At 37.0% G+C, this 21,491-nt stretch overlaps 1 protein-coding gene across 1 annotated transcript in view; it reads left to right on the forward strand.

Moving 5' to 3' along the window:
* The first annotated feature begins 411 nt into the window (after positions 1-411).
* stk36 (serine/threonine kinase 36 (fused homolog, Drosophila)) overlaps positions 412-21,491 on the forward strand; it is a 63,263-nt gene continuing 42,183 nt past the window's right edge. The window contains exon 1 of the mRNA XM_007563190.2: positions 412-639. The gene's annotated coding sequence lies outside the window, so the exon portion shown is untranslated. The remainder of the gene's footprint in view (positions 640-21,491) is intronic.

Genomic DNA, 21,491 nt, shown 5'->3' on the forward strand with positions numbered 1-21,491 from the left:
TATAAGTACTAAAAGTACTCATGCATCTTGAACTTTTCCACATTTGGTCACATTTCAACGTAACAATAAAACATGCTTTTAGGTTTTGCTGCCAACAAGATACAAGATATAACTTTATAACTGCTGCTTGCAGATAACTCTCCATTCAGACTGACAGAGTTTGAGGTAATTTGCAAAGAATGCTCCACAACTCCTCCACAGACTATCAGCTATAACTTATTGTGGGACTACATGGCATATATTTCCATTTGTAAAACAAAAAAATAAAAAAAACATTTATCAGTTATCTTCTAGTTCACAACGATTGACCCTTTGCACGCGACGTCACGGTAATCAGAACTCCGCCCACTCCGCCATGATGGAGGTCATACCAACTAATGCGCTCCTTCAAAAGCCTGTCAAAAAACAGACGTCTGTAACCTAATATCGCCTCTATTTATTTGATTTCACTGTATAAATGGTGAAAGGATGCTGCGCGGTCGGCTGCACAAATAGACAAGGATAGAAACCAAAATGTAATTTTATTGTATAACTTTTAATGAGGAAAAATACGGCGGTGATGGATGGCAGCTGTCAATCACAATGATGTCAACAATGTCTCGGTGTAACCGCGGATTTGCAGCGAACACTTTTTACAAGGTAAGAAAACTAATGTTCATATACTTTATATGTAAGTATGATTAGAAAGATATCAACTATCGCATTATGGAGACGGTACGCGTCTAACCGTAACTATGGAGACAATGCCGCAACGTCATGTAGCCTAGCATGTATGGAAAAAACTGGTTAGCATCTCGTCATTTGTACGTTTTTAATGCTGCTCCCTTATAAGGGGAAACGCTGTTTATGACGTAGTGATATAAATCATGTGACGTGAATTCAAGCGAAGTCGGTAATTTGGTCAACACGTCAGGAGGGAGGAAGTATGGGTCGGTTTCTAAGCTAGCTGTTTCAAGCTTCTGTAAACACCGTCGTCTATGAGCTCCAACTAGGTGTGTTACGTTAGCAGACAAATTAGCTCGACTCAAACAAGTAAAAGCCACGAATAAACTAGCAAAAACAAATAGGGGAAACAATTTCCGTCGCTTTATTCAGTACTCCCGCCCCTCACTTCCGACGTCCGTCATGGCGCCTTGAATGATCAAGTGACGTAGTTCCAACGGCTTAGCTTTCTGTTATCAGATAAAATCCCAATTCAAATTTTGCCATTAACTTTTGACTACTTGAAATGCAATCTGTAATAAAGTCTCATATTAGATTATTTCCCTGTTCCTCTAGTAAGGTCCAGCAGAGGAAACAAATTTTAATAATCCAAGCAACATTTCAGCTGTTTAAAAATCTATGCAACATATAATGTGTTTTTATTGCTTAACAAATGATGTGTACTGCTATAAAACTCACTACTATGATTAGTGCTCTTGGCACAGAGTCTGAGACAACGTATCTGTTTGTGATTAAAGCAGAAAGGTTACCAGGACCATGTGAAACTCCAAACTTTTTTCAGATTACTGTCAATGTAAAAGAGGAGCAGCTGGGACTGATAAATGAGCCTTTAGTGCCTTTAGATTCAAAGTGAGCAGGATGTACATAGTGTACTTTTCTCATAAAAAGGAGAGCCAAAATGAACTTTTATGTTTATGTGCTTTTTGAGCTAAAGACCTGAATAATTCAACTTTTCAGAACTTTAAGAAATTACTCAAATGAAAAACCCTGTTAACAAGTTTTGAAAAAAAGATGTGCTTGCATGGGCTACCTCCAGGTACTCTAAATTGGTCTCCCTTAATTGTTCATAGTTGTGTGTGTATGTCTGTTTGAGTGAATGTGGTTTTTCTGTGGGTTGTATATGGGAGGCTGAGGAGTTGGAATGTGATGAACTTGCAATTGTTTATGTTTCCCAAATCTTGCCCAATGGCCACTATTTCCCGCATAATCCTGCAAGGAAAAAGTGGATATAGATGATGGAGGGGCAGATTAACACAGATTAACAGTGGAATTGTAAATTAGCTTTTGCTGGCTGAAAAAATTATTCTGGCTATGCAGTAGTGGGGAGAAATGGGAGCGCTGACACAGATATCTGTCTATAAGCTGGTCAAACCTGGACTATAAACTATGTCGAATTAAGGTCTGGGTTAAGTTTTTTGAATTATGATTTTTGTCACATTGGACATTTGGTGCAGAATAAATTAGAGGTAGAGAAGACTCACAACACTGTACTTTTAAATCACTGTGAGGTGCCAGTTTATTAGGTTAACAAGCTTCTGGTTTTTGATAGAAATTGCTTTCTTCCTCCTCCATGGGCTAAATATGACACAAATAAAAGCCTAATAAAATTCAATTTTGGTTGGAGACTTTGCAATCATCAATTTCTTGTTTGGATAAGCAATAACGTTTGGGTTTGTTGTTTTATCTGTAACATCATCAGTGTTTTTCAAGTTCTTAGATGAATATAACTACTGCATGTCAGCTGAAAAAAGTTGCAAAAAATAAAAAGCTGTATATCCTTTAAAGATAAATGTGTAGAGTTATAATAAAATCTTCAGATTTATTTCCACTTACGACATCAAAGGAGATACTGTCAGCCTTTAGACCTTGTGAACAACATAATCAGGCAGTTCCCTGAGAAATAAAGCTAATATACAGAGTCATTTGACAGCAAAGAAGCAGCTACAATCTCCTTGTAACAGGCTAAAGGGCTTAACTGTAATACCAGTACAGTGCATTTACATGCATTTACTCAGAGGTGCAGTTAGTCAGGTTGTTGGCTCCGTTACAAAACTAGAAGAGTAGATGACTTTCCTCTATACTTTCCAAGAGTATGTTTGGGAAGGGAACCTCCATTTGGGGTTTTGTCATGGATACCAGAATACTCAAGAGAGCTTGTTTGGTTTTCCTGCTTTGATTGTTGTTCTTCTGCCAAGTCATGAAATTGAGGGGAGTGGCAGGTCTGCTGAGGACGTAGTGCCGACTCCGTCACTATGAGGCTGTGGGTAAACGTCGAGAGAACTCAGGATTGACGCACAGAACCCATCAACCTGAAACGACAACAAGATAATAACTGAGCAACACAGGATCAGAATCAGTAGATTAGCTCACTCTTTACCGACATTTTCCCCAGAGATGTTTAGCAGTGGTGATGTTCGGTAGATGTGACTCAAAAAAAGAAATTTTGAACATGGATGCCGTCAATGCTTTAGACTTAATGTGGGAAGATTTTTCTTTGTTGACATCACCTAGTTTATGAGAAAGTTAAGTTTGAACAGGACAGACTGAATGGTCAAAACACATTTGTACTTAACTGCTAAATGTGTAAATCTGGTGAAAAAGAAAGGAAATGGATTTTGACACCATTTGAAACCTAGTTTAATCAACAAATACATCCATTTTTTACAGTGCCCTTATAATACCTAAATGATGGATTACACTGTAATGTGAAACTTAAAATATTTGGTACAAAGTTGACCTTCTGACATAGTACAACATTCATTAATCAACATACGTAGCCAGACAGTGCTGTTTTATGAAGAAGGCCAGCTTAACAGCATAAGTTACCCTGCAGGGTGGTGCAGTTTTATAAGTCCCTGTTTCACTTTACAAACAAAAAACCTAGTCCTCAGACACTCTGGACTTTGAAGTTAAAGTATGATCCTGGTCATCTTGTCGGTGCCTTTTTCCTGGAATCGTACACAAACATACGTTTCAGGTTTTTTTCTCCTTGGTTATCTAATTCTATTAACCTTTTCAAAACAATTTGCAGGACCATGGTTTTGTTTGTGTGCAAGAGAACATTCAAAATAAGAAAACGTTTCAGGCATGGAGCAAAATAAATAGTTTTTATTTATAAAAGGCACTGTTAAGCAAGACATCCAAACCAATATATCCCAAACTCTATGGTGGAAAATGAAAACCAGAACTTATGTGGTGAAACGGAAAAAAACCCCTCTGAAACAAGCAACTAGAATAACAATGGGACTGCCAAAGAGTTAAATGGAAAAAGAAATAATATGCAGAGGATTGGAAAAATGGTCTATCTCTTGAACCATTTCACATTTTGTCATATTACAATCATAATTTCTTTGTATTTGATTCATTTTAGGACCAACACAAAATGGTGCATAACTTTGCAGAGCTAGAGACCGATGCTTATCGATCATATTGAACTGGTATGCTCTGTCTATAAACAGATTTTGAAGTCTTGTCACAGAGTTTCTTTGTCTTTGTGATTACCTTTGGATTATTTTAGGTTCCAAGATCGTTAGAAAATGAGGCAAACCAGGAAAGAACATATTGTGTGGATTTGTTTTCTGTTTTTAGATACGTTCTGTGTTTGGTTTAAATTTGTTGTCTGTTTCTCTCATCGTTGAGTTTGGAGTTTTGTGTCTTTGTTGTGTTGAAGCTTCGACTCATGACGACACTTCGTTATTTTGTATTTCTGTCATGTTGTGAAGTGTTTATTTCAACCAAAGTCTCTAGGTCTCCTTTTTTCACTTCTAGCTCACTTAGTAAACCCATTTCATCATGACTTCGTGTGTGTCCTCTATTCAGTTACTGTCCCCAGCTCTTAGCTTATATAGTCATAGCTTTCAAGATTTACTGTCAGATCCAGATATCTGATATAGAGTAAATCAGATAAGTATTAACTTTTCTGTTATACTGTCACATAAGTTAATATTTATTAGTGTACTCTGTATTAAAGTCCTTAAATATTTTTGGATCTAAAGAGGATTGATCCAGAGTCAGCACAAAGCTTCATGTATTACATCTAGAAACTAGTGATCAGGCCCAAAATCTAAGTATAGTGATGAAGTCCTTCAGGCACACATAAAGACAATTACAAAATCAGCCTTCTATTACTTGAATAACATTTCCAGAATTAAAGGATTAATTGATTGAAGATGAAGATTTAGATTGAACTCATCTATGCGTTTATCTTGGTAAAATTAAACGTTAGTAACATTAGTCAAAGGTATGCCGAACATCAATCGTCTGATCCAGAATGCTGCTGCTTGCATTTTGTAGTAAGGTGCAATAACTTTTTCCTCAGCTATAAAATGCATTTTAGCAGATGTATTTTGTTAATGATTAAACCGAAGATACTTGTTTTGTTTAAGTGCATCAGTTTCTACTCAGAAATAAAATAATGGAATCAGACATCGATCTGCGAACATTTTCTGTGGTGCCACAGTCTTTCTGTAACCTGGATACATTTACTCAATAGCTAGTTGTTCAGAATTCTGCACAATGTCCTATATTGTATCTTACTAAGTTGAAAAGTAGAAGAGGAAAATGGGCTAGATGAAAAAAAACATACAATCCAGACCAGGTGTGAGCAAAGACACGCACGTTTCACAACAGTTAGAGATGTTTTTGTTTTTGTTTTTTGTTTTTTTTTGACTAACATTACTGTTCTCATTTTTCTAAACACAGACAAAACCTTGGATGACAAACAAAATAAATTCTCAACATTTATATGAGAATACCAGACTACATCCAGTGCAGATCCCCGCTCCTTTTAAAAACATCCATGTGTAACCTACACCTAAGTCTCTCTGAACTGTTGGACGGCTTGTGTGTCTGCTGCAAACACAACCAGGTGCTTTCAATCACTGCAGACTTAGATATCCTTTTATGGCTATGACTGTTGAGTCCAAAGATTGCTGTTGTACTACTTTTTCCCTCCAGCATAACAAAGTATAGCTTTTTTTTTTTTCATCAGCACTGTTTAAGTTTATAGGGTTGGTTCTTTTATGGGCTCATCAAACCACAACATGCATCGCTACAATATTGTGCCCAGTATTTAGGGCCTAAGGAGTGAAACAGTGTTTGTTTAACTCGCTCCAAGCGTTGACTTTATAAGGCCAATATTACATGTGGTTTATATTTTTATATGGAAACAAATGTCTTGCGTGAAACAAAGGTGGCTAAGTTGGCTGGAGATTTATGGTTTTGTAGGGTTTAGACCAGTGATTATATCTGAATTACTGTAGTAGATTAATGAACCAACTGATAAAGGAATAATGATACAAAGGAAGAATGCACAACATACCAAGATTCATGAAAACATTTAAAGAATGCACAATTGGCTGAACAAAGCACAGAAAATGTGTTGTTACTTTTTAAGCAATCTGCTTAGTGGTTAGTTAAAACGCCGAATGCCACTAATTTCACACTCAAGACAAAGCAAAGCATTTAGTTTTCCTGGTATACATGTGTTTGGTGTATCTGCAGTGATTACATACACTGAAAAACATGGCTTCTAATTATGCACATTCTTCACATCCAGGGTTCCCCCCCAAAAACTTGCTAAGCCCGGTGATTGGGTGCTAGAGCAGTCATTCATCTAGCAGCCCGTCATGGTTTTGAGTTAAAAAATGTTTAAAGTTGACAGGAAATTTGAAAATATCACTTGATAATCATGTGTTATTGAAAGACTGGAAGAGTTAACCCATGAACACCAACTATAAAGTCTTAAAAAATATAAAACATTTTGAAAAGACTTAAATAAATAAGCAATGATTAGCCTGGTGGGGGCACAAATAAAACCTGGTGGCCCGCCAGGCTTATAATACACTGGGGGAAACCCTGACATCTATTTTCCCAACATCTCATGTACAAATGTCAGAAGTGCCCAGCTGATCAATATATCTAATAATTTATAAAATATGTGATATAATAAATACTAATCATTTGGCCCAAATTTTAAATAGTCTGAGTTTAGAAATATGTTATATTCTAACATTTGCACTCTCCACATTCAGCTCTGATGTCTGTCAGTTTGTTCACATTTCCCACAGCTTCCTCTTTTTTTTTACCAATAGGAGAAAAGTGAAAGGGACGGATGGTGTGTTTAACTGTGTGAAAAGATTAAATATTATTTTAAAAAGTCATAACATTTAAAATTAATTCAGTAAAGTGCTGTCAAGTGACCTTCATGTTGCTGCAAAGTAATGGGGCTTCAAGTGTCTTTATATGTGTGACGTTGAATTTAAATCACATGGTTTTCTCCTTAACAGCTCAGTCAGTGAGAGGCTTTGCCAGCAGCTTTTCCACACCTCCGTCCGTCATGGAGGTAGTTCAGGAAATGGCTTGCAGGGTGGTGGCTGCGTTCGCTATTAAACACCGGCGGCCAAACTAGTCAGGAAGGGTTTGCACGTCTTCCTACTGCTGGATAATTAAAAGCTGAGTATGACTCTATAGTCCCAGCTTTTATTTTTTACATAAGAGTCCCAACATTAGTTTGCATTTTAAGCTGGAATTAAACAATTCATCACTTTCCAATATTGGAGAGCTTACAAGAAACATCCCGTATAAATTCTGGTCGTTAAAATGAACGATTTTGTTGACTAGGAAAGTGATGTGCATATGGTCGTAGCACATTAAACGTAATATAAATACCTGTTCATAAAATGCGCAATAAAGTACAGTAATGGGTAAGTTGGTCTAACAGTGATGTACAATTTCTTCATTAAACCTTTTTTGCAGTTACTTGCATGGCGTGTAGTTTGCCATTTCACAGTTTCAGAAATCTAGAATTATATGCACCATCTGGCTTCATGTCTAACAAAATGCAACCAAGTAGTTAAGTGTCAGCTGCATCAGATCAGCTGTAAATGAAACCTCAGTTATGTTAACAGTCATTCTCCTTAATGTATTAACTGCATCTCTAAAATAACTGCCATGTTGTTTTATTCAGTTAATTTAAGCTGCTGTCTCTCCCATTTTATTGGACTAAACAGCATGAAGTTGCTCCCATTCATCTATGTTTGCTTCTTTTGATGGAATGCAAAAAATAAAACTAAGTGGAAACATTGAGAATTAAGTGTTGTTCAATGTTGCCATGATAAGTTATCAAAGTTCCCCTTAAATGCACTCTTTTGAATGAACAATACTGATGATGGTTATTCTGATCTGGATTAACTGCAACATCATAGTTATGCTCTTCAGTTAATCTCAATGCTACATTTTTATATAGTTCAAGTGCAAATCTAATCTGATCAGTCTAATGAGTAGCAAATTCCTGAATGCTGCAGCCAGCTTTGAGTTGACTTTCAGGGAGGCAATTTGTTTTTTTCCATTTATTGACTAAATTGCAGAATAAACAGTAATAATCAGCAGAAGGTCAACACAGCAAGTTTCCACTTGAATCATTGGATCACCTGAGTACATAACCCAAGGGCTTTCCAGTCAAGCTGGTAGTGACTTTGGACTTTAGCTCCTATTGCAGCCTGCTGGCCAGTAGGGTTAGTTCCTGCACTGCAGAGGGTTTTACATAATGGATGTCAAAGCCGAGGCCTGAAGGTTGACCTCTTGCTCCAAAAGGTGTAGCAGCTTTAAATCGAATTATTTCTGCACGCTGAGTTCTTGCCCAGTCCATCAGTGACTTTGTGTCAACACAGACATGCTGATGCTTGTGTTCTGTCTCTTTTGGTTTGTTTCCAAGTCATGTCCTTATATTACAAAAAGAAACACAGCAACCTTTTGGAAAACTGTTTGCCTATGATCGAGTTTGACATTGTTACATAGAACATTGTTGTGATGTTGTTTGTACAATATATATATTTTTCTTACTTTCTTCAAATTATGAGCTGCATGTACATTTTCTTGGTATTGATGGACTTAATTTGAAGATAATTTGAATATCAATTGCCAGCTTAACTTTAGTTTGCAGGGTTGTATTAAGAAGCATTTTTTTAATGTCACTTGGAAGACCAAACTAATGGTGCATGGAGAAAAACATAGAACAAAACTTCTCATAACCTACCAAATGTCAAACACGGCAGTGGTGGGATGATGATTAACTACTAACATTTCTGGATATACAGCTGATACTAGGATAATATTGATCCATAATTGGAACAACAACAGTCCTAAACTCAACAGCAAGCTACCAGACATGCCAAAAACAAAAATAATAAAGGTGTCACAGTGGTCCAGTCAAAGGCCGTACATAAATAATTGCTTTTGTGCTTCAGAACTGAAACAACATTACAAAACAGAGAGGACAAAAATTTAAGAATAGCGAAATATGTGACACAATAATGACTATGACAAAGTACAGACTCATGGGGTGTACTTAGTTTGTCTCATTGACTACACTGGCAGTTATGATTTTTTTTTTCAAAGCCAATACATCTACTTTACCAAAATGTTAACTGTGATCTCTCTGTATAAATTGGATTTCTTGAGTGCTTTTATAATTTCCTTGTGACATGTCCCAAGCAGTGTTTCTTCTCTCACTCTGACGCTTCAGATGAAACACAAATTGCAGGCTGTGGTCAGCTCACAGGCGCCAAGATATGGTGAACATGAGCTTTACAACACTGGCAGCCTTCTAGCTTTTTGGTTCTAATTAAAGCCACTCTCCTCTCCAGATGGACGACATGTTGATTTATGTCAGAGCCTCTTTGGAGGCTAGTAAATTACTGAGGCCCTAACATTTTAATGCGTGTTATCTACAGGCAAAGGATATAGATTTACAAAGTACATATGAAAAGAAAGTAGATTCTATAACGGTCTAAACTACCTGGGGGTTCAGATATTTGGGGAAATAGCAGTGATGGGTATGAGTGAGCTATTAGCCTCATTGCATCATGCTGTTTTACTGGACAAACATGTGGTGAGTTGCAATGGTCAGAATGTCTTTTTGTTTACACCGTATGCTCTCTTCCTCCCCAAACACATCCTCTACCTCTCTTGCTCTCTCATAAAACCTTTTTTTAAAAAACATCAGGTGTTTCCACTTAAGCATAATGTATGTTCAATGTCGGTGGCCTCATATCCTGTGGTTTTTCTGCGAACATATTAGAAGTTAACTGTGACATATTGTCCTATATCTTTTTCCATGCACACATGCTATTGATTAAGGACAGCTGAATGTATGTTTCTTAAACACTGGCACATGAATCGCAACAAGCACGATAAATCATTGATTGAGAGTTTCATGTGACAGGGTTCTGCGTTGACCATGTTGTTCTGATATGCAGGGATTGTTCCCAGAAAGAGAGAACAGAATGTCTTTATGAAAAAAGATGAGATCTGATGATGAATAATTGTTTCTCACTGATATTAAAGTTTCATTTTTTTTTTTAATTTGAAGATGTATACCACAAATCACTCATTCAATTCTAATGCAGTACAGATATGCATATTGACCTGCACTAATAGGACATGACGTTATGGATTCATGGTGAATATTAACTAAGCCGCATAAAATGTGACTAAATAGCAGATGTTAATATGATTGTGATTTCACGGGTAAAAATAGTACATGACCGATTTTTTTTATTTTTTATGTTGTCGGTCAAGATAACAGATAACAAAAAAAGTCTAGCGCGACCTGCCACCCTGACACCAACTCACACACATCTTCATTCACAGTCTTACTTGTAAATCGATTTTTCTTTTCTTGGATGTTTTGATGTTAGCTTGTCGATGCCTCAGTTTTATTCGCTGGGAAAATCAATAAGCAGCTTGAGGTGACTCTGCTGCTCACTAGTGGCGAGAAGCCGTAATGTTGGCTGGTAACAATCGGAATGCATTGTGGGAGATGTAGTTTGTAGTCAATTTGTGCTCAAAACCTATTTTAAGTCAATCATTGGCCTATAAAATGCTGGGGCGGGCCACATAAAATTACATGGCGAGCCACATGTGGCCCGCGGGCCTTGAGTTTGACAAATGTGCTCTAACGTAATTCGCTCCGGATCAGTTATTACTAAAGTTCACAGTTGGAGTGGAGCTGGTGACGCTGTGTCAGCAGGAGAAATTGTTTATCCAGACTCTGTGATTGTGTTTAGAAATTGGAGTAAACAAGCCAACAAAAAAAGTTGAGCAGCTGTTTTTTGTTTGCCTGTTTTTACCTTAGTCTGAAATTTGTTTAATTACATCTATTAGAAAAATGTCATTCATTCGTTTTAAGGTTAAAAGGATGTCAAACTTTCTCTCTAACCCAGAGATTTTTTTAATACTATTCAACCAGAGCAAAGTTGAATAGTTTCAAGAAGATGAACCATCAGTAACTAATTAACCAGTAAATAAAGAATATACTGAAGGACATTGGATGACTGGAACAACAAACCAGATGAAACTAATTTGCTGAAGGGAAGCAGCCAGACTGCAAAGGACAGAGACCATAAAAGAAATCGAACTAGACACGGATCAGAAGCTAATAAATAGTCCACAAACAGAACACAACCAGATGTAAGAATGATTCAAAAAAGTAAGCAAAATATAACAGGGTACTACTAGTAAGAAACCAAAGAAAATGCAAGAAACTTGAATACCCAAACATGATAAACAAAGCCCAATGCATTGGTAGTACTATGCTTTCCTAGTCGAGATGTTGGAGACTGTCCTCAAACATTTTGATTCATATGAATAAGACAGAATCACACTGTAGTTGCAGATGTTTTGGCTGCACATCCATGTTACAATTCTTCCATTCAAGCACAATACAGCTCTGCTGAATTCAGGTCTCCCATGTTCACAAAACCAGTTTGAGATCATTTGAACTTTGTGACACGTTGCATTGTTCTGCAGAAAGTAGCCACCAAGAAATGGGACCAAAGGCCGTTCAAAGTGTCTTTATTTTGGAGAGGCTGTGCAGATTGAAGCCTCGGTGTGGTATTCTTAGCTCAGAGTGGCATCCATTGTGGTCTTCTGCATCATGTGTGTTGGTTCGCAGATAGTATTTTGCATACCTTGGTTGTACTAAATGGCTAAGATTTATATGGGCCCTTACATAAACAGGATATTTTCATCCACACAACTGTCATTAACAAGATATTTCTATATCGTCATTGGAAAACTCTCTGTGATCCTGACACAATGTGACATTACTGAACATTATTATTTAAATCTCCTTTCTTCCTGATTTTGGGGCTAGGATTGAGCTTCAGCAGCACATCTTTGTGACGTCTTCTTGTACTAAACATAAACTAATTTTTTTCCATGTGATTCTCTGATTCGCTGTTTGTGTCAACAAGCAGTGTAGTTAAACAGATTTGTTTTGTGGGCACATAAATGTTGGCTAGCAGCTTTATGGGTTCATCCAGGTGGATTCCAGACGTTTCTTTGGAGATGGGCAAAAACTAAAAATTCAGAGATCTCTTAATTGTATGTTCACACAGCATGTGTTGTAACTCATAGAGTAAAATATAAACAAACTGTTGTTTGATTGTTTTCTCCAAAACAACCTGTTTACTTTAAAATCCCCAAATATCTGATTTCTGTGAAGCAACAGCAAACATAGCCCAGAAGAAACTATACACATCATCATAATTACACAAATCATTTTAAAACACTCCCTATCTCAATTTAAAAATATATATCAAAATGTTTGTACTGATGTATAATTTCCATAAAAGACTGACGAATTTGAATTTTCTGCAGATATTGGCTCTTTAATAAAACTTATGTTTATGTTGAAAAGTATTAAGAACTGAAGAAATAACAAGGGCAGAAACAAAATGTATAATATATGCAAAAACTGATTTAACTCATCCACCCAATGTTTCCTGTACCTTATAAGCACAAAACAATGTCTTAAAGAAGAATGAGACTTTGTTAGTTATTTCTCTTCCTTTTTTCCACACATTTGGCCTTATTGTGCCTTCCAGGAATCATTCAAACCTTAAATCCTGTTTGCTAATTTAATCATTACTCTGGGATACATCAAAGTAAATATTTTTGGAAGAGGTCCACATCCAATAAGTTTGGCCTTCTCTGCAGGCTGAACGTGTTATCCTGTTTTATGAGCTGATAAACCATGCAACCACATCCATTGGTGAAAGAAAGCTTTGAAACTGAAGTGGAAAATAAGGTGGAAAAATTATACATTTCATTGGAAAAGGACTTGTTTGTTCATGAATAATACAAAAACAGAGCTGCGCTTGTGGTGTCACATCAATCCACAAAAGAAAAGGCAAAGAGACGAGCATTAGTGTAGTGCGCTCTGATTGACTGCTGATGATGTCAGGCCGTCTTTACATCTGACATTACATTTTCTTTTCATATGCAAATCAGGTCTGGATGTGGTTTTTCGTGAGTGGAGAAGTCTCTCAGAAAGCACTCTGTGGAGTGCAGCTGTTCTCATTAGAGCTGTGGTCAGTGTCAGCACAATTCAGATGTGTTCAAGATGTGGGAGCTGGGATTAATGGCGCAAAGTTACCATATGAGCTCTTCTCTGGATGAGACCCCAAACTAAGAGTAATAATAATGTCTCCTTCTCAGTTACCATTGCCAAGTCAGTAATGTTTTCTGCACCATTTAGCTTCTTTTCATGAAGAAGACTACACATGACCCAGAACAATCCATCACCAAGGTAAAATGGAGTCATCATGCTGCACTTTTCTTTAGCAGAAACTGGATTGGTGGGGAGAAGGATTGAGTTAAAGGAATAGTAAGGACAATGAACTTGTTAAACAATTCTTTAGTCAGGCTGACCAGTTCAAGCATTGTGCAGTGGAATAAGTTATATTCATCTAGTTGGACTCAGTCCTCACACATTTCTATACCAATCCTCAGGTCTTGGGGTCAAGTGCTTACCCTAAAGGGCATGCTGACGTGTAGTGGGGGAAACTGGAATCAAACTCACAATCTTTTCGACTCTTACTGCTGAAACACAAAGCACTTCAGATAAAGTCTTATTGAAGTGTCAGTACGGTCCGGTCAAAGTCCAGGCCTAAATCTCATTGAGATTTGAAAAATGTGGAAAACCTTCAAGATTGATTTTCACAGATGTTATCTATCAAGTCTGGATACGCTTGAGCAACTTTGCAAAGAAATGACAAAAATGTCAGTCATGTGGAAAGCTGGTAGAGACACACTCCAGAAAACTTGGAGCTGTAAAAAAAAAAAAAAAAAAAGAATTGACTAAGGAAGTCTGAATGTATGCATTCCCTACTTTTCAGGTATTCATTTGCAAATGGAAAACATTATAAACAGTGCATCATTTTCTATTTACACTTCACAATCATGTACTTTTTTGTGTTGGTTGCATGAAAGTTTGTAGTCAAATGACAAAATCTGATGAGGGAGGGGTAATTTAAAGGCACAATGTTTAGTCTTTTAGCTTTGTAAATTAATTTTTTAGTTTGTAGAGAAAACTGAGGCTTTCAGCTCATGAACATATGTTAATGAAAGCATTTTCAGATGAAGATCATACACTTTTTAATCATCATTTTCTGCCAGGATTTCGGGTCTTAAAGAATCAAAACTGTTTCCATATGAGCATGTTTGCTCTTTAAAGCAAATTTAATATATTTTTAATTACTGTTAAAGGCCCTGCTGTGTTAAAGTTAGTGGAGCCATTTATTCTGTTAACTGTGTTTCCATATGGTGTAAAGGCTCCACCCTCATACTTTAAGTTGCATAATGCAACACGTAGTTTATGTACCTCAACTATAAATCAGTTTAAAACATAAAGTTCAGTTCAATTAGTTTTTATCCCATTAAAATTTAATTATGTAAAATACATAACCAAATCATTACATCTCATTCTTACACAATCTAATCATAAGGGCATATTCATATTTAACTGCGTACAATTTTGGTTCCCTGTTGTTCATTGTAATTTGAGGATATAGTTAGTTGAGCCGATAACTATTATGTTTGGGTGAAAAGATTTTATTTTTGCAGTCAGATGTGTCTTTTCCCAACCACAGTCTGCGCAGGCGTGTCACGTCCTGAGCAAAAGCAGAAATCCCAGATACTGGTGTTATTTCTAGAATCTTCTGCAAAGAATGTTCTTCAGCCAAATCCTCATTAGGAGAAAAGTAAATACTTGCTTCATGTGAGATGTTTGGAAAAACTAAAATATTTCATAGTGAAGAAGAAAAGAGAGATTAAGTTCTCTCTTAATCTCTTAAGGCCAGAAGGGATGTAAATGTACATGTTTCCTATTTAAGTGCATAGATTCACACTGACTGCGCTTTTGCTGAAAATAGATTTTCAGAGAAAACTAGGTGTATTTCCCAAATGTCTGCAGTGGCCCAGTTCGTGGCTGTACAACAACTTAAATCTACATTTCAATTTTCCAAACAAACAAAAAAAGAAATATAACCACTAAACTGATATCAGTATATGTTAATTTGGCAACATTGTGCTTTGCAGGTATAGTCTGATTATTCCAGTCACAATACACCATCATCATGGTTTATTCAAATTGGATATTCATTACTAAAGCAAACCGTCTTCAAATGGTCTGCAACTAAAATAAACACTGTGATTATGAACAGAGTAGTCTGAACACAAACTGAAAAGTAAATGTTAGCAGAGCTTTATTCAGCCTTACTGAAACGCTTAAGAATTTTCAACACTACAGATAAGATCCTCTTGCTCTATTACAACCTTTATCTCAACAGATCTTAACCCTATCTTAAAAAACAACAACTTTTTATTTTCCCCATGAACAAAACTGAAAATCCCTCTCTTTTCAATGAGTAGCCATCCAGCTATGTTTCTCACAGTTTTTAACAGTTTTTTTTTTCCTGTTCATAATTTCATGCCAAGATTTCCATTTTATGTGACACACCATTTGTTGGAGTGCATCTCTTCATATGGATTCAATCTGGTGTGAGCTAATGAGTTTCGCAGGTGGCTGGAGTTACGTGCTTGACTGTAGTTGGAAAGAGAGGGAAGACCCCGCAATTTGGGTGAGGTAACTATTGCCTGCATTGTTATGATCGCTCCAGACACACCAGTTACCGTGCTGAGCCTCATTCTTTTGTTTTACCGCTACTCATTAGTCCTTTGTTTGAGAATCCGTAAAGTGCTGCTGTCACTATCTGTGACGCAAAGATGACAGATACTGGATTCACATCTGTGAAGAAACGATGAACTGCTGCTGTGAAGCTTCTGTTAAAACAAGAAACTGGGTTAGCTGACAGCTGTTTCAAGCCATTACTAAATAAAATGGATGGCTAAAACCTTAGGGAGAAAAGAGGAGAAATGAGAAGGAAAAAAATGGAATATTCTGTCAATGAGTCAGAGTGCAGGTTGGGCTGAAGTTGACCTAATCTTTACAGATCAGAGATAGACAATGTGTGGGTGTGTAGTTGTGTTTGTTGTGGGTTTATGGGTCACTGTGGGGACCACTGGGACCTTCTGGGGCTTGAGCTGTTTGTAGATTTCTACAAAGAACAGTGCAAACAACCCAATCATATTTTTACAGTTATGGCAGGTGTGAAGACTTTATCGTGAAACGTTTTGAAATACGGACTGACGTGACTTGTCATTGTAGTTTGAAATTTGAGAAATCAAGAAAGTCCTTTGAACCTTCTTAGAAAAAGGAGCCGTGCCGTTTGTAGAGGTCAGTCATTCACATTGTTACTTGAACCAGAAGGAAGACATACGCACACACCAGGAAGCTGCAACCTATAACTGCAAAGTTGCTCTTGATAGTTGTTTGTTGTTTTGTCCCTTTGAGCTTCACACTGTTGTTCTTAAGGAAAACGATTCATCACAGCAAATATGCAAAGGCTAATACGAGTAATGCTAAACAGGTTTATGATGTTAATAGCTCATATAGGATTCTAAACAGTGTAAAAATTTAAGTTTTACAAAACTGGAAATAGCCTCCAAATCACATAATTTGTGATGTATGCCAATAATATACAACAATGAGTCTTGCTTCTCATTACCAAGTTATGTGTAACAACAAGCCACATCAAGGCTTCCCTGTATAAACTCATTCATCACTACTGCACATTGCAGTTCAGACTATATTGAAATGAAAATTGTGTGCAGATTTGGGTCAGCCCTGATGACCCAAATCTGGCTAACCATCAAACATTTCTGCCAGATGTTTGATGGTTAACTCAACTGTACAGGAAGTTGCCAGATAAATTATAGCTTTGGCAAAGACTTCATGTGCGCATCTGTGTTTTCATGTTCATTTTAGCAGACGCAGGCCTGTCTGTTTAATAGGAGAAAAACATATCCTTTATTTCACAGCAGAGTATAAAAATGGCAGCTCAGTCAGGTTTTTAATACTGAGGTGACTACACAACTTGTGATAGACATCTGTCATCCCAGCCCATCCACAGCTTACACTTCTTAGCAAATACAAATGTTAATAAACTTTTATTTGTGAAAAACTTGACTAGATGTCTAAATAAATAACAGCTCAGTCATCATTCAAGATTAAAATGAATACAAAAGTTTTTTTAATAATAATTATCCATAACCCTTTCAATATGTGCTCATTTTTCACTGAAAGCACTGCCTTCTTGTGAAGTGGAGGGATAAGAATGAATGCTTTCCAAAATCTCTGGCAAACAAAACTAAAAATGCATAAATTTGCAAAGCTTTTAGAAATACTGGGATGCCTGACTCCTTTGTGTGAACATGCAAACGTAGCATTAGTCATGCCAAAACACAAAGGTTGCATTTCAGGGACCTAATGGAAGGTTGAGGTTTTAACTGCACTTATAAACAATGACTAAACCAAAATACTGACTATGCAGTCAGAGGATAACTAAACTAAGAGACTGAACTAAGTAAAACAAAACAAGGCAAATAATAATAACTAAGGCAAACACAATTAATTATAACTGTGAACCCATATCCAAATATTGAATTGACATCATACATCATGGGCAAACATTGGCGATTAGGCAAAATTTAAAACGTCAACACAGTCCACGCCTTCAGGAAACGATGGCTTCCTGACAGCCAAGAGTCCAAACCCTGTGGATGAAGCAAAGAGTGTAGGACCAGGAGCTGGTTTTCACCAGGATAAAGAAAGGAAACACTGCAAGTGAATGGAAAGGACAGGACAAGTATAAAACAAGCCAAGTGGTTACAAGGGGAAAAAATGCTTGAGAGGGGTAAAGCAACTGGGTCACTTGAGAAAGTGACTCACTGACTGCCATGTAGACCTAAAAATGTGTTAGTTTAGCTATTCTTTATTACAATTAGATTCATTTTCCTACGTCCCTTGTTCGTCTACTGTACTGCTCCTCACCGCCTTGTGTCATTCTCTCTCTCATTCTTTCTTCAGTCTGCCGTCTGCTTGCTCCCCTCACATCTGCAACCTGTTAGCCAATCAGCCCTGGTCTATTGTTCCAATATTCACTCTCCCAGTATTTTACCAACTCTCTTTCACTCACTCTTTGCTCGATCCTCCTGTTATTTTGTCCATTATACCCCATTGTTTCTCTGTTCCTGTTACTCTGCTCATACTTATAAGTGTATTACTTTTATTAAATATATTCAAACTCATCTCTGCCTTCAACGCTGCCTGCATTTTAGGGTCAACTGCCTCATCACGGCAATCAGGTTTTCTTCTCGAAATGGAACATTTGTTTAAATAGTCAACCACTATTATTGGGAAGAAATATTATTATTTAAATAATAATATGTTTAGCCTTGGTTAAAATATTAAATACTATTATTTAACAGAAAGGCTTCACCATTCTGTTAAAGTAGTGCTTCATAATTTTTAGAGAGGATGACTTGCACACTTTGTGATTAAATAAAAAAAAAACATACCAAAAATCAAAAGGATTCATACGAAAAAGAGTACATGAAGTTAATTTGATTTGTCAAATGATAAGATAAATCTATTTAGGTCTTTCTGTCTGCAGTACTTTTAGTGAAATCCTTGTGATGTGTTTTCATAGAAAAATGTCTTCAGTTTCAGATGAAAACATCGGTGAGTGGCACTTGGCTTAGACTTGTTTGCTTACCCAGTAAATATTGTAATTTATGGCAACATAATGACTGATTAAGATTAACTCAAGGTTTAAGTTGCTGCTCTGCAACTTCTTACAAATTGGCAGAGTGTTGTGAGGGTGGATTAAGAATACAAACCACTCCCCACGATACATGGTGGAGTTTGAAAGCTTTCTGCCTGTTTTAAACATGCAAAAGAACTGAATTAATTAAAGCAAATAACAGCATATAAAACCCCTATACGCTGGCCTCATACCAAGGCTAAAAGCTGCTCCTTTTATTCTTTTGCAATGCCAAAAGAAAAAACGGCACCATGCTCAGCCTCCCCCTGAAAAGAGATGAGTGTATGCTGCACTCCCTTTGGAGAAGTGTGGACAACTTCAAGTCAGGCATATAATTTGGTTGATAGGAGACTTATTTCAATACTGAAGTCAGATGTGGATCTCCTTCAGAAAAGAATCCATGATGCATCATTGTTACCATTGATTTAGACCGACAAATTATGTTGGCCAAGCAAAAATGTGTAAACTGAAAGGGATCAGGTTAGAGTTATAACTTCAACTTCATAAAGTCAAGAATCAGTTTATAGAGTATTGATTCTTTACATATCATGATGTGTATGGATGGTGGACCCAAATGCAGCAGGCTGAGATGGTGAGTAGATACTGAAGGTTTAATGAAAAAAGAAAAACTTACAACAAAAAAACCGTGGAGAACACAGGAAGCCAGAGCAGAACAAAAACACAGGGCCCAGAAATAAGAGTGCACAGGGGATTCAGAAATAAATCTAACACTAAAGAGTAGATAGACATAACCAACATAATTAAATTAAAGTACAAGACATAGAAAATAATAAAACATGATAAACTAGAATCACTAAGAAAAGACTGACAGAAACAAGACTCATCTAATGAAAGACAGAAACCAAGGAAATATTTGCAATATCTCATCTGGCAAGATTTTTTGTGATGAAGAGAATGGAGGGGGAGGAAAAGCTGTGAGCACTTAAAGTTCATGTTTATACAATGTAAAAGAGCTCATAAAAAAATCACTCTATAGAGCCTTTATTACCAGTGTTTAGTGATCAGTGAAAATCAAACAGAGTTGGTATAATTGTTTTTGTCCTTTCCTCAAAATATCCAGATTAAGATTAATGCACAAAATGAAAACTCCTGTTGGTGTGTAGATTGCTGTACAGAAAACCCACCCCATCTGCATTCTCTCATTCTGCTGATAAGCTGATGTAAAACATAAATTGTGCTTATACTCCTCCACAACACATTTGGTGGGAAAAAGTACAGAAACTTACAGTCTAGCAATTTTCCCGAGATTGTCAGGAAACATCTTACTATAAAAGTAATTCCAGTGACACTGGAATTGTGGTCGGGTGGGCAGAAAACCATCAGTAATCAACCCATGTCCCAAAAACTAAGAGAGCAGTTGGAACATGATTTCCTTCACAGTGAAATTAGGTTTTATAGATTTGTTGCCAACCAGTGTGTTTAACAAAAAAAAAAACATTAGTGCTCCAGGATACTGCAGGGTGGTCTCAGTCTGTGTGAAAGGTGCTTTAAGCCTCAGTCTGGTGTGAAAGGTGCTTTAAGAGCAGAGCAGAGTGGAGTGGCTTCCTTCACCCCTTAATTCTGCCGGCTGTAAAAACAAATGGATGAATAGATAACATCTTACAGCTTTCAAACCCTTTCCTGTGTTGGTTTATACTGTTCAATGACATCATCCCAGCTCCAGTCACAAATTTACACCTGTGTTAGGATAAAAAAAATGAGAGGCTTGGTTTGCTGAAAGAGCCCTGTAATGCTGTGACAGCCGTAATGAAGACGTGCATATCCTTCCCAGCTAAGTTCGTCGCTGAATGATGTTTTTGGCATTTGACCAAGCAGACCATATTGGTCAATACGCATCAGAGGTGCTGACTGAAGGCCCCAAAAGAGAAAGAAAATCACTCACATGTGTGTATTTCACATTTGGACATGCCTAGTCTGTCATTTGAACCTTCAAAAAATTATGCATGTACTTATCATTTTGCATACTCAGCCTTCCAACCAAACAAGCATGAAATGGGGCAGGGTTATAAATCACTCATATCAAGTTCACTCCCATGCAAGCTTGCCGTCAGACACAGAGGGGGAGGTCACTCCTTTGCACACTATGATTATATCTGTTCATAATTTCTCACCCAAAGAATTTGTGTTTTTTATATCTTTTATTCAAGATAACCAATCAAAGCAGGAGTTGTGTCCAAATGTATTGGTGTATACATTTGGTTTAGAAAAAGATACTTTACACTTTGTGATAAAAAGAGCTAGATTTACGGGTAAATAGGAGTAATAGCATGGGAGTTTGAGAGCATGAGAAGTCCAAGACCTTTTTGAGAGAGATTTTTTTTCATTTATTCAAAAATCCACGAAGCTGTAAAATAGTCCTTAGCTGACCCCTAGTCCACATCTGATTGGTCTTTGGGATGCTTCTCACTGAGGAGTGGAAATATTGTGCACATGTCCTTGATGTACCTTGGAGACACACGTTAGGGTAATTCAGCAAGTAATTATGAATAGCGTTTTTTCATCATAGCCATGTTTTGGTGATCCAAAGTTAAGTTCATCCACACATTCAAAACCCTGGGCCATAAGGAACAGCCTGTTCTGTCCCTGAGTGACCTCAGCTGTTTGTGCAGAGACTTCTCCATCTTCCAAGCTGAGAGGTTAGTGTCAAGAGTTAGACATTCACAGGGATTCAGGCAGGTTCTGAGATGCGAAACAGCACATTTTGTACCTAAATAAGATGCATCAGAAAGTTATTATTCA

This window comes from Poecilia formosa, unplaced genomic scaffold, assembly GCF_000485575.1.
Source record: "Poecilia formosa unplaced genomic scaffold, Poecilia_formosa-5.1.2 Scaffold145, whole genome shotgun sequence".
Classification (NCBI taxonomy): domain Eukaryota; kingdom Metazoa; phylum Chordata; class Actinopteri; order Cyprinodontiformes; family Poeciliidae; genus Poecilia; species Poecilia formosa.